At 40.1% G+C, this 10,561-nt stretch overlaps 1 long non-coding RNA gene across 8 annotated transcripts; it reads left to right on the top strand.

Annotated features, from left to right (window-relative positions):
* The first annotated feature begins 312 nt into the window (after positions 1-312).
* LOC112765094 (uncharacterized) lies at positions 313-4,558 on the top strand. Of its 8 annotated transcripts, none has more exons than XR_011874965.1 (9): positions 364-884; positions 1,999-2,088; positions 2,188-2,216; positions 2,560-2,658; positions 2,734-2,826; positions 2,929-3,241; positions 3,818-3,897; positions 4,005-4,098; positions 4,197-4,558. It is a non-coding gene; the product is annotated as an uncharacterized lncRNA (long non-coding RNA). The 8 variants fall into 8 exon arrangements; XR_011874961.1 differs by having other exon boundaries at positions 2,923-3,241; XR_011874962.1 differs by lacking the exon at positions 2,188-2,216 and having other exon boundaries at positions 2,923-3,241.
* Positions 4,559-10,561: the final 6,003 nt, after the last annotated feature.

Raw genomic sequence — 10,561 nt, 5'->3', positions numbered from 1 at the left:
TGAGTAAATTTGGTTTCTTTCGCATTAGAATGTCACTACAAGAAAAATACCCATTCAGCCACACTTTTTTTAAGCTACATTTAAAAAGCGTAGCCTATTCTATGAATAGGCTACGCTTTTCTCCGTGTTGCCTTTTTATAAGAGAAAAGGATACACAATTGTGGCATCATTTAAAAAGTGTAGCCTTAGATATTATAGAAATCACTTATAAAGCGTAGCCGTAGGTTGATATCTATAGGTTCACTTTTCATATCAAAGGAGACGCTTTTAGACGGTAGCCTATTTATTAAATTTTGGGTGCATTTTAAAAGTGATGCCTAATGTATCTAGTACAAACAAATTTAACACAACTCACCAACACTTAGTAATTTTTTGTTTCCTTTTCACCAAATCACATACTACACTCTCTCCCTCACTTACCCTCTTTGCGTGGTGCCCTAACCTAAAATTAGAACCCACTCACCTCTCTCTTCTCTCGCCACTCTGTCCCTCAAGCCCGTCGCCGGCTCCTCAAGCTTTGGTCGCCCCCTCAAGCTCGTCGCCGCTCAAGCTTTGGTCGCCCCCTCAAGCTCGTCGCTGCCTCAAGCTCTGTCGCCCCCTCAAGCTTGTCACGGCCTCAAGCTCTGTCGCCGCCTTAAGCTCGTCGCCGCCTCAAGCTCACGTCGCCGCCTCAAGCTCGTCGCCGCCTCGAGCTCTCGTCGCCGCCTCGAGCTCGCGTCGCCGCTTCAAGGTCATCGCCGCTCAAGCTCTGTCGCGCTCTATCATAGTTCGTAAGCTCGCCTTCCTGCTTCGGCCATCAACGCTTCCTCGGCCCTGAGTCTGGGTTTAGGGTTTCAGCTTCGGCTCGGGTCTTCCATCAACGGTTGCTTCGTCTCTCTGCCTATGTGAGTTTCATCTTCAGCCCTGTTATTTCTCTTTCAATTTTATTGCTGTAAATTATTAGTACATCTTGAATTTATTGCTCAAAGTTGAGTTTGTTGCTGAAATTATGATTTAGCTAATGTTAATCTGCTGTAAATCATATTTGGAGAATTGAAGGTTTTTTGTTCCTGCCTGAAAGTTATCATAGTTTAAGTTTTTGTTGCTGCCTGAAAGTTATCATAGTTATCATAGCTGAATTTGTTGCTAGAATTCTAGAAGTAGAATTTGTTGTCAGCTGTAAGTTGAATTTGATGCTGAACATATCATAAATGTGGTTGTTGCTGGAAGTAGAATTTGTTGCTGGATAATTGAGTTGAGTTGAATTTGTTACTGATCCTTCTTGTTGTTGTGTTGAATTTGTTCTGATTAGGGGAGGTTCTGCGATTATTTGTTTTTTAATTAAGAAGCATCATGTTCTATTTTTAATTTGTTTTTGGTTTTGATGTTTCCCAATTATTCTTCATTATCAAGGGAAAAACTAATTGATTTATGGAGTAGTTTATTTTATTTGATTTTAATTTTTCCATTCTTTTTATCTGGTGGTGTTTCAAATGAGAAATTAGTTTGTTCTATGTTATGGTGGTTGAATTCAATGGACTTTTATTGGAACTCTGTTTTATTGATGATGGATTATTCTAAAGAAGTGGCATTTGGTCATTACAAGGTGCTGCTCTTGCTATATTCTATTATTTTTAGAACATTGTCTTACTCCTCTACAGAATCAGAGTCGGTTGAGCTATGTTTAGTTTATTTATCAATAAAATATTTGGGAATATTGGTAGTGCACTTGATTATACATAACTATTTCTGTATTAGATATATTGTAAATTTGTAATTAGGTGTAAATCTTTGCTTCAAGTATAGAAGGTTCAGACGCTGAGGAGTTTTTAGCTCGTGCAACACATCAAAATGCAAATCCACAATAAAATACTTTTTCTAGTCTCTATTATTGATCCAAAAAAAATCATGTTTGCTTTTCTTAAGTTACAGGTTGGCATGCATGTGAGGCAATTCTATTTGTTTTGAATGATGTTTTGCTTTCATTTATTTTAATTGATATCTTTTAATCTCTTGTAGGTGGTTGTTGACCTTGATTATAATCGTATCACTACATCAGAGGAAATTCCACCTATTCCCGAGCCAGAATACCGCTTCTTGCGTGGTGAGGTAATCAAGTTATTATACCCCAATGTAATTGGAATTGATGAATTGAAGGCTGGAATATATAGTGTATCTGAGCATTATACTAAATTTGTGGCTAAGCAGTGGGGAGCGGATCATGACCTTCAGTTAAGGTGATCCTTCAATGGTAGATTATTCATTGTTTTCCATTCTTTTTAGGTTCACCGTCTCTGAATAAATCATATGAAAGTGAATGAGATGCTAGATTGATGAACATTTTTATGAATTCTTAATTTAATTCTTTTTTGCACTCATCATGATGATGTGACATGATGGGTTTTGATTCAATGCAAGGGAGAGCTTCTATTCCTCAGTGACGTCTCTTACTAGCTAATTTAATTTGCATTGCTTCCACATTTATTTACTACTATTCTTACTGGCTAATTTCATTTGCATTGCTTACTCCAAATTTTAATTTTTCATACATAATAAGAGTTCAGTTGTGAGTTGTGACAGGGACAAGCTACCTTGTACGAGAGACTAGTTTTTTATGTTGTTAGTTATTTAATATCTAAAGATAGAGATGATGACGTGGCTTATGAATTACATGCTAAAGTGAGTTCACCCTTACGAATTACATGCTGTTAGTTATTTAATATCTAAAGTGATTGATTCCTCTTCTTGTTTCAGGTTCTATTAAGGATTCAAGAACTTGAATGCTCCAAGATAATCCACCTAGAACTCAAGGGAACCAATGCATATTCCAAAGTCAATTATCATCAGGCAATAATTCTCTTACTGGTTACAAAAATTGATAGCATCTTGTCATGATTTGCATAGAAATTAATCCTAATCTTTGATTTGATATTTGTGATTCAGATGCAGCTTGCAAGGGAAACATGAATTCAGAGGAAGCTGCACAAATTTCCAGAAGAACTAGTAGGCTTCATCTTCTGCACAAAATTCTGCTTCATCTTTAGTTAAGTTTTGTTTGCTTTCTATTTCTTTTTGGTCTTTAGTTTCATCCTATATTATTATTAGTTAACTGGTTTCAATTTCGTTCCTTGGGTTTGAGTTTCTTTTCCAAAATCCCTGGTTGAATCATGGATAAGAGCATGTTAGCTGGTTTTCAATCACTTCTAGAAGCTGATCAGCAAAGAATGGCATCCATGATGGAATAGGTTCAAATTTGTGACAGGTACCTCCTCTTCACTCTATCTGTTAACTAATTTCATGTGTTTTGATTTGTGCTTCATGTTCCTAAAATTCTAAGTTAAGTCAGCACAAATAGTTTCAATTGGGACAAGGTTTGAAGGTTTATGCTTATATCTTGAGTGTTATCCATTTCTATAAACACAGCCTGCAGATTCTCATAGATTTCTGATTTGCTGTCTTTCTGCTTATATCTTGAGTGCTATCCATCTCTAATTTATGTTGTTATTACTTGAGTTTTCTTTTTTAATTATTGTAGTTAACTTGTTACTACTGTGATTCTATTCTGTTGGTTGATTCTATTAGTTGATTCATGTTCTTGTTATTTTTCTTTTTCCATATTTTTTTAACTATGATTTTCTATTTAGGTTGTTACTATGATTTCTATACTGCGTGATTTTTCTGTTGCCATCATCTTCTAACTGCTTCTCACTGCTCACCCAGCACCACCAGCATCTGCTGTCTTTGCCGCCACTCCTCTGTTTCTTTTAATCTTGAAGTTTACTGTCTTTGCTAACTAAATTTTCTATTTCCCTTTTGTTGTGCCGAATTGTTGCAACAGGTTGATAGCACCGTTAAGCATAAACAAAACTTTGATAGATTTCTGATTAGTCAGAAACCCCTTTCCAACGTTAATACGAGGTTCAACCTTTTTTTTAAAGCTTCATGGTTATGCTATAGTATTGCTATATTCCTTTACATAATATCTAAAATTTTGCTTTCTTTATATGATCTTTGAAATCAAATAGTGCTAAAAAACGTGATCACTGTTACTCACTTGCGGAAGATTTTCTCGAGATTACACCTCGGAAGACAATTGGAGAATTGAAGGAATGTAAAGAGGTTAGTCATTTTTTATTATTTTTCACTTTCTTTTTATGTTCATCATTCAAGTCCAAATTAAAATACTAATGCCCTTTTTATTGTTACTTTTCTTTTAGGATGGTGATTATGCTGTGTATGGTACAATTATGGGAGTGATTGGTGGACTTGATTGGTTTGTTGCTCAATGTAGATGTGGCATTGAAGTTGTTCTGAAGCTTGGGTCATACTATTGCGAAAAGTCTTCAAAGCATGTTGATTTGTTTTCTTTGAAGTTGTAGTGTTGGTATGAGGTTTATTTATGTTGATTATTTCATTTGTATATATTATAAAAACAGGTATAGAATTAAGGTGAAAGTTGGTGAAAGTTATTGATTCCTCAGGAAGTGCAACCTTTGTCATATTTGAAAAGCTTGGATGCCTTTTGCTACATAAGTCCTGCACTGAGATTTTTATTATTTAAAGAAATTATTTAGTATAATTATGTATTTATTTTTATTTTATAATATTCAATTTATTTAAATAAAAATACAAAATTATTATACATGTAATCATATTATTAATTATTATGTTGTATTAATAATTATTAAAAAATTATATATATATATATATAAAACAGAAAAAAAAAAAAGAGATCTAAGGCTACACTTATATATAGTAGTTATAGTATAGAGGAAAAAAAAAAGAGACCTAAGGCTACACTTATATATAGTAGCTATAGTATATCAAAAAAAAAAAAAAAGAGACCTAAGGCTACGCTTATAAAAAGTAGCTATGGTATACAATGGGGCTACGCTTTATAAGTGATGCAGTAGCGTTGAAAAGCGTAGCCTATTCTGGAAGAATGAAAACTGAAAAGCGTAGCCTTTGGTCCTGAACAGCATCACTTGAAAAGCGTAGCCTATTCCCAAACGCCAAAAGCGTAGCCTTTGGTGCAGAAAAGCGTAGCCTTTGAGAATAGGCAACGGCCGAATAGGAATCACTCCAAAAAGCGTAGTTGTAGCCCAAAAAGCGTAGCCGTAGCCTAAGGCATCATTTTTTTTCACTTTTAGCTACACTTTTTAAGTGTACCTGAATGGGTGTTTTTCTTGTAGTGAAAAAACGGATGTTGCAGGGAGAATGGTTCAATGGGCAATAGAGCTCTCCGAGTTCGATTTGAAGTACGAAACTCGGACAGCAATCAAAGCTCAATGCCTCACCGACTTCATAGCTGAGTACGCGGGAGACCAAGAGGAAAAGCCGACTACATGGGAACTCTATGTAGATGGATCCTCAAACAAGACAGGGAGCGGCACAGGCATAATATTGGTCGATGAAATGGGAACCCAAATAGAGGTTTCCCTCAAATTTGAATTCCCAGCTTCAAATAATCAGGCAGAATATGAAGCCCTGATTGCTGGATTAAAGCTGGCAGAAGAAGTCGGTGCAACAAAAGTGATGATATATAGCGACTCCCAAGTGGTGACTTCCCGGATAAACGGAGAGTATTAGGCGAAAGATCCAAATATGAAGAGATACTTGGAAAAAACTTTGGAGTACGTTGGGCGCTTTGCGGAAACCGAGGTCAAACACATAACTCGGGATCTCAATAGCAGAGCAGACGTCCTTTCCAAGTTAGCAAGTACCAAGCCAGGAGGGAATAATAGAAGCCTGATCCAGGAAACTCTCCAGGAACCTTCCGTAGTAAAAACAGAAGAAAGGCAAGTGGTCCTTGAGGTAACTGGATTAAACCTCGGATGGATGAACCCCTTGGTCGAATACCTGAAATTCGACATCCTCCCCAAGGAGGAAAAAGAGGCTAAGAAAATCCAGAGGGAAGCGCAACATTACACTCTGGTGAAAAATATCCTCTATAAGAGGGGAATATCAACACCATTATTGAAGTGCGTACCGAATTCGAGAACCACCGAGGTACTAGAGGAAGTTCATAATGGGATCTGTGGAAATTATCTCGGAGCCAGGTCGCTAGCCAGAAAAGTAATCCGAGCTGGATTCTACTGGCCGACCTTGCAAAAAGATGCCACCGAGTTTGTGAAAAAGTGCCAGCCATGCCAGATGCATGCAAATTTCCACGTAGCTCCCCCCCGAAGAGCTCATCAGTATAACTTCTCCATGGCCCTTCGCAAAATGGGGAATGGATTTGCTAGGTCCTTTTCCCCAAGCGCCAGGACAAGTCAAATATTTGATCGTGGGGATAGACTATTTCACAAAGTGGATAGAAGCAGAACCACTGGCTACCATCACAGCTCAAAGAAGTCGGAGGTTCCTCTACAAAAATATCATCACAAGGTACGGAATACCTTATTCCATCACTACAGATAATGGAACTCAGTTCACCGACTCTACCTTCAGAAGCCTGGTGGCCAGTATGAAAATCAAACACCAGTCACCTCGGTGGAACATCCACAAGCCAATGGACAAGCCGAGGCAGCCAACAAAGTCATACTGGCAGGGCTGAAGAAAAGACTACAAGAAGCAAAGGGAGCCTGGGCTGAGGAGCTCCCACAAGTGTTATGGGATTACAGGACAACGCCCCAATCCGCCACTGGAGAAACGCCCTTCCGATTAGTCTATGGCGTAGAAGCCATGATACCAATAGAAATCAGCGAACAAAGTCCAAGGGTGATTCTCCATGATAAGATCGGAAACATACAGGGGCACAAAGAGGAGCTCGATTTGCTCCCCGAAGTCCGAGAAGAAGCCCAGATAAGAGAAGCAGCGCTGAAACAAAGGATGACTACAAGATACAACAAAAAATTCATTCGAAGAACCTTCACCCCAAATGACTTGGTCTTGATCAGAAACGACATTGGAATTAACAAATCAAGGGAAGGAAAACTCGCTGCTAATTGGAAGGGACCATACAAAGTCAATGAGGTCTTAGGAAAAGGTTATTATAAAGTGACCGACCTGAATGGCACCGAGTTACCAAGGTCGTGGCATGCTTGTAATATGAAAAGGTACTACAGTTAAAAGCGAACTCTACTCCCTGATGTACTCTTTTCCCAACTTCACGATTTTTTCCCGAAAGTAAAAGGGTTTTTTCTGGAGAAGGGTTTTTAACGAGGCATCATAGTAGAGGCTAAGGAAAAATAGGCTGTCAAAAACCCTTAGTAGCAATAAGGTACCTCCCCAATAAATAAAGATCTTTTTTCATTTTACAAATATCTCTTATAAATTCCTTCTAGTTTTCTCTTTCTACGAAACGCGCCGACTTAAGCTCGACAAAACGTGAAAATCCCATGAACCGACCTAGATGGTCGTCAGGATAAAACGACGAGGTACAAGTCGGCGTAAAGAGGTTATAAAAGTTGATCGTGAGAAACTCGGAGACGTTCCGACTCATAAGTCGAAATGAAAAACCGAGTAAGAAACAAAAACGAATCGCAAAAATAGCCTAAGTCATAAAAGCTCAACAAAACAAAGTTGAGTATAAGGGATAACCAAAAAGAGATAAAAAAAAAACCTAGGGAAAAAGCTTAAAAGCTATCCTAAATTCCTTAAAGCGAAAAGGCTCGGAAAGACAGGCAAGCCAAAGGAAAGGTTTTCAGAAAAGATCAAGGGGACTCCGAAAAAGCAAAAATCAGAAAAGCATGCACACATAAGGTAACTTAAAACCCTTATCCAAAAAAGGGTAATTATAAATATTTTGTTTATGACCTTAAAAGGCCAGAGAAATGTTAAGTTATCAACACCACCAACAAACAATAAAGAGTTTAAAAAAGGGGAGACCCACAGGCCGGGCCCCCATATAGCCAATAAATCTTTAAAGAGAAGTAGACGGATCACCACCAGAATCGGAAAGAGAAGTCGGAGCGCCATCAGGACCAGGGAGAGAGGCATTCATAGGAGATGAAGAGGAAGTCGGAGGAACCTTTGAAGAGCTCGGAGCATCCTTTGAGCGAGGAGGTGACTCAATAATCCTCTGCCCCCAAGTCTTCAAGTCTGACTCAGAAACAACTTGGGGGGCAAGAGGAGACACTATAGCACCATCAATGACGACCTTGTCAGGATCCAAAGGAGAGAGATCCAAGTCAGTAGCAATGACTCCGACTTGCTCCTTAAAAATCCTCCAGGCCTCTTCAGATCGCTCGGCAATAGAGTCCTCCAACTCGGCATAGGCAGTCCGAGCATTCAGCAGATCTTTTTTCACAACCACAAGGTCCTCAAAAAGGCTTGAATAGCTCTCCTGCGCCTTCAGCCTTAAACCGACCTCCATGTTGCACTGGGCTTGCAACTTGCTCTCCCTCTCCTGGAGACCCTTCCTCTCCTCCTTTAGTTTGGCGACCTCCTCCTTCAACTTCTTCTCATGTTCTTGATATAAAAGAAGTCTCTCCTCCAACTCTTTAGCCCTCGAGGACGAACCAAGAGAGCTAAGAGGAGTCCTCTCAAAAATATCAAGAAATTTGGTGCACACCGCCGCCGCCCTGATACTCTCCTGAGCCAGAATAGTGAGGTGGTTCCGGATAGAAACATCATCCAAGCCTATACGGGCATGAGGATAGATGTACTTTCGGATAAATTTAGGGGCATCCACCTTGGCTTCACCCTCGAAAGAAGAGCTAGGCTCTAAAGCCTTGCGCTTCTTCCTTTCAGGCTCAGGGGAGGATTGGGGGGGAGGGACGGCTGAGAAGGAGCAGAAGAGAAGATAACAATAGGTTCAGAAGGGGTCCCCAAACTACGGGAAGAAGAGGAAGGAGAAGGAAGAGAGGAGCTAGTTACCCTGGCGCCACCAGTCCTAGCGCGAGACCTTGCCTTGGCCTCCTGAACCCTTTGGTAAGACTCATTTGAATTCTTCCTCGCCATCTCTGCAAAAGAGAAACAATTAGTAAAACAAGTCGGTAACTACAAGTCGGTAACCACAAGTCGGAAACAAAGTGGATAAGTAAAAGCTACCTAGTTGCGACTGGACGAAGGATGGCGCCCCCTGGAAAAATTTTTTAGTGTCCAAATATGGGGCCCTCCCCCACACTTCTCGGAGGAACCCCACAATGGCTGCCTCCACTTCGTCCAGGTCATCCAGACCATATTTCTCACAGGGGGAGGCCTCCAGCCAGTATAGAGGAAAGCGAGGAGAAGAATTCTCATCCAAGAAAAAGGGGTGGTGACCCTCTACAGCTTGCACTTTGAAAAAATAATTTTTGAAGTCATGGAAAGATTCATCAAAAAGGGTGAAGACCCTCCGACCTTGTATAGCCCGGAAGGACACCCATTGTTGTTTATTATTTTGCCCACTGAAGGGTTTAGTCATATGGAAGAGAAAAAAGAAAATCATCAAGGAAGTCAGAAAGTCTAAAGCATGGCTGACAAATTGATAAATTTTCAGAAAACCCCAGGAATTGGGATGAAGCTGGGTAGGTGCAACACGGCAGTGGCGTAAAACATCAATCTCAAAGTCAGAAAAGGAAAGAAAAATGCCCAAGCGGGTAAGCATGCTCTCATACATAAAAAAGAAATGAGGGGCTGCCTCCGAAGCCCTCCCAAAACAGACCCGGTCTTCTGGACCCGGGGCAAGTAGTTCATACTTCGGCTCATCCTCATCAGAGGTGCAGAGCCGGTGGCGAGTACGAAGATCAGTAAGAAAATCAGTGTCGACCCAAGGTTCCTCCCCCAGGACTGTGACATCAACCCACTGAGCAAGACTTTCAACAGAAGACATTTTCTTTCTTTGGAAAAAGGGTTGGTAAAACCTACAAAAGGAAAAAAGAAAAGAAAATCAAAAAACATGGTCTCTAAGGGGGAAGTACGGAATCAAACAGAGGTCTACGGATCAACCTATCCATCTAAAAAATAAAAGCATGCAAACAGAAATCATGTCGTTAAAGGAAAAGAAGAAAAATCTAACCTTTATCTGAGAATAAGGTTGGAGAAGATAAAAGCCTTCAAATGCAAGAATACTGCACGAACGGATGAAGAGAAAATTTGAAAAATCGCAGAAACGAAACAACGAAAGAGAGGGAAAGTATTTATAAACACGTTAGCGGCATAATGGTAAAAACGGGCAGTCATTAATGGGTGCACCGTTACCAAGGTAATTAATACATACGCGAACCTCTAACGGACGCGACGTTCGATTAGACGTAACTGTGAAAATCAAAAGTCATGAAAAGTCACGTCGGTTGCGCAAAATCACGTCGGTTCCCTCATAGGTCGGCTACGACCCCGAGTAGAATACTCGAACCCAATCCTAAAAGAGAAATTGGGCTCGAGTAGGGGCACTGTTCATACCCTGGCCCAACGCTAAGGCCCAGGATCCAAGTAAAAAGGCCCAACCCAAAAGAGTTGAGCCTCACACTACACAAACCAGATGTCATGAAGTCGGCTATCTTCACGACTTGCTCTAAAGAAGTCGGTACGAGGATCAGCTGGCAGATAAACCCTCTCTCAAGAGGATAACTGCCCCTAGAATCTCTCTAACCACTTCCAAGAGCCATATCTCAACCACCCTAAGATAAAGGGACGGTTATTCCCCTTAAAAGGTGGA

Source organism: Arachis hypogaea, chromosome 17 (genome assembly GCF_003086295.3).
Source record: "Arachis hypogaea cultivar Tifrunner chromosome 17, arahy.Tifrunner.gnm2.J5K5, whole genome shotgun sequence".
Taxonomy (NCBI): Eukaryota; Viridiplantae; Streptophyta; class Magnoliopsida; order Fabales; family Fabaceae; genus Arachis; species Arachis hypogaea.
This window is presented reverse-complemented; position numbering and strand designations above follow the sequence as displayed.